This window comes from Varroa destructor, unplaced genomic scaffold (assembly GCF_002443255.2).
Source record: "Varroa destructor unplaced genomic scaffold, Vdes_3.0 BEIS01000005.1, whole genome shotgun sequence".
NCBI lineage: Eukaryota > Metazoa > Arthropoda > Arachnida > Mesostigmata > Varroidae > Varroa > Varroa destructor.
In genome coordinates this window covers 38,880,535-38,883,871 of record NW_019211458.1, presented here as the reverse complement: position 1 = coordinate 38,883,871, position 3,337 = coordinate 38,880,535, and the positions used below count along the sequence as shown (strand labels likewise).

General features: G+C 46.1%; 2 long non-coding RNA genes across 3 annotated transcripts; one reads left to right on the top strand and one right to left on the bottom strand.

The window, feature by feature from the left end:
• On the top strand, positions 1–1,379 carry LOC111250700 (uncharacterized). Its single transcript, XR_002673479.2, has 2 exons — positions 1–32; positions 529–1,379. It is a non-coding gene; the product is annotated as an uncharacterized LOC111250700 (long non-coding RNA).
• Positions 1,380–1,602: 223 nt separating this feature from the next.
• LOC111250699 (uncharacterized) lies at positions 1,603–3,329 on the bottom strand. Of its 2 annotated transcripts, none has more exons than XR_002673477.2 (2): positions 2,950–3,329; positions 1,603–2,453 (listed from the first exon to the last, which is right to left on the bottom strand). It is a non-coding gene; the product is annotated as an uncharacterized LOC111250699 (long non-coding RNA). The 2 variants fall into 2 exon arrangements; XR_002673478.2 differs by having other exon boundaries at positions 1,603–2,446.
• Between the last annotated feature and the right edge of the window lie 8 nt (positions 3,330–3,337).

Sequence of the window (3,337 nt, the reverse complement as noted above, 5' to 3'; positions counted from 1 at the left end):
CAACGACAACAACGGAGATGATAATACCAACGGTAACGATAAGAATGATTCTGCCGGTGGTATTTTAGTGTGTATGAGTCCAATCCACCCGGAACTATGGGAACTAAATGGGGATAGAACAAACGGGAGCAAGTCGGTCTGCGGGGTCAGCAGATGGTCGCTTCTCTGATTAGTAGTCGTCTGAAGAGGAAGCAAAGCCATCGCCCGATTGAGTGTCATTGATTGCCGCTTCTTTGTTACCACGGTTACCATAGATGGAACTTCTGAAGTGTGGGCAAGTCATCAGTGGAGGGGGATAGGCAGGAAGGGCTGATCGCTGTACGGTCGATCGTATACCACTTGGATAGACTATGAAAGTGAATAGAATGAGAACATCAGGAAACAGGTAGCGATGACGCAAATTAATCTATCTGAGTGGTGTGTGAACGAAATGGTGCTGTTATGAAGCGCCACGTTCTAGATCTACCGACAGTGCGTCCGTCACGGGCCACCCTCCTCACCTTTCTTTTACTTTTTTTTTTCGTTAAGGAAACAGGAAGAAACGGACTATAAAAGCTATCGCGTTCGCCTTACCGCTGAGGATATTGCTGTTAGCAGGGTACAGCACAAGATCATGACTAAACGCAAGCGGGACGTTGGCCGTGGAAACAACAAATTCGCAAGGTGGCGACGGTAACGACGAATACGCAGGCATACGCAGAATTGCAGTCTTTTCACCGTAATCTAGGTACGGCAAGCGTTGACTGTGTCGTTGCGTGTGCGCTTGTGAGCTTTATGGGAGAGGTATTTTGTAGGTGAGACGAAAGAGAGAAACGGGGCAGACGAGGGAAGTAATAACGATGTGATGGTAAAAATATGTCCGTCGTGGTGGAACATACTGATGATGATGATTATGCTGAGAACAACAATGATAATGATAATTACTATTATTATTAGTACCATTATTATATATCTTGAGAATACCATAAGTGCGCCCGCGCGAGTGCGTTAAAAAAGAACTATATATATTATGCAGAGAAGCTCGGCGACTTGCCGAAGAATGTCGGCAGAAGTCCAATAGGCAGAGAAGTCAGTTGAGAAGAGCCAAAACAATTAAGGAAATAACTGAGATCGAAAATTAACATCTACAAAGGGGGACAAGGAAGAATCCAGTAACAATGCTAAAAAGAAATCGGCGTAGCCAGTCACAAAGTCACCCTTTTTGACTGAGTCGCTTGATATCATCGTACTTGACTATATTAACAACGTACAACTACAAGAAGGAATTGATCACATTGATAATGATAACAATGATAAGTAATGATGGTGATTGTAATAACAGTGACAACCATTGCAATAACAAAATCTGCAACAGTAAAGTGTGGACGTGTCATATCGAATCATGGTGACAGTAACCTCAATAGTGGTGGGCTTAAGACAAGAGACTTCTTTACAGTGGCCACACTCCCCGGAATCCAACGACCGGGTAGCTGACTATATATATATATATATATCTTGAATTCTTAACGCATACACCCCGGTCGTTGGATTCCGGGGAGTGTGGCCACTGTAAAGAAGTCTCTTGTCTTAAGCCCACCACTATTGAGGTTACTGTCACCATGATTCGATATGACACGTCCACACTTTACTGTTGCAGATTTTGTTATTGCAATGGTTGTCACTGTTATTACAATCACCATCATTACTTATCATTGTTATCATTATCAATGTGATCAATTCCTTCTTGTAGTTGTACGTTGTTAATATAGTCAAGTACGATGATATCAAGCGACTCAGTCAAAAAGGGTGACTTTGTGACTGGCTACGCCGATTTCTTTTTAGCATTGTTACTGGATTCTTCCTTGTCCCCCTTTGTAGATGTTAATTTTCGATCTCAGTTATTTCCTTAATTGTTTTGGCTCTTCTCAACTGACTTCTCTGCCTATTGGACTTCTGCCGACATTCTTCGGCAAGTCGCCGAGCTTCTCTGCATAATATATATAGTTCTTTTTTAACGCACTCGCGCGGGCGCACTTATGGTATTCTCAAGATATATAATAATGGTACTAATAATAATAGTAATTATCATTATCATTGTTGTTCTCAGCATAATCATCATCATCAGTATGTTCCACCACGACGGACATATTTTTACCATCACATCGTTATTACTTCCCTCGTCTGCCCCGTTTCTCTCTTTCGTCTCACCTACAAAATACCTCTCCCATAAAGCTCACAAGCGCACACGCAACGACACAGTCAACGCTTGCCGTACCTAGATTACGGTGAAAAGACTGCAATTCTGCGTATGCCTGCGTATTCGTCGTTACCGTCGCCACCTTGCGAATTTGTTGTTTCCACGGCCAACGTCCCGCTTGCGTTTAGTCATGATCTTGTGCTGTACCCTGCTAACAGCAATATCCTCAGCGGTAAGGCGAACGCGATAGCTTTTATAGTCCGTTTCTTCCTGTTTCCTTAACGAAAAAAAAAAGTAAAAGAAAGGTGAGGAGGGTGGCCCGTGACGGACGCACTGTCGGTAGATCTAGAACGTGGCGCTTCATAACAGCACCATTTCGTTCACACACCACTCAGATAGATTAATTTGCGTCATCGCTACCTGTTTCCTGATGTTCTCATTCTATTCACTTTCATAGTCTATCCAAGTGGTATACGATCGACCGTACAGCGATCAGCCCTTCCTGCCTATCCCCCTCCACTGATGACTTGCCCACACTTCAGAAGTTCCATCTATGGTAACCGTGGTAACAAAGAAGCGGCAATCAATGACACTCAATCGGGCGATGGCTTTGCTTCCTCTTCAGACGACTACTAATCAGAGAAGCGACCATCTGCTGACCCCGCAGACCGACTTGCTCCCGTTTGTTCTATCCCCATTTAGTTCCCATAGTTCCGGGTGGATTGGACTCATACACACTAAAATACCACCGGCAGAATCATTCTTATCGTTACCGTTGGTATTATCATCTCCGTTGTTGTCGTTGTCGTCATCGTCGTCGTCGTCGTCGTCGTCGCCGTCGTCGTCGTCGTCGTCGTCGTCGTCGTCGTCGCCGTCGTCGTCGTCGTCGTCGTCGTCGTCGTCGTCGCGCGTCGTCGTCGTCGTCGTCGTCGTCGTCGTCGTCGTCGTCGTCGTCGTCGTCGTCGTCGTCGTCGTCGTCGTCGTCGTCGTCGTCGTCGTCGTCGTCGTCGTCGTCGTCGTCGTCGTCGTCGTCGTCGTCGTCGTCGTCGTCGTCGTCGTCGTCGTCGTCGTCGTCGTCGTCGTCGTCGTCGTCGTCGTCGTCGTCGTCGTCGTCGTCGTCGTCGTCGTCGTCGTCGTCGTCGTCGTCGTCGTCAATCACAT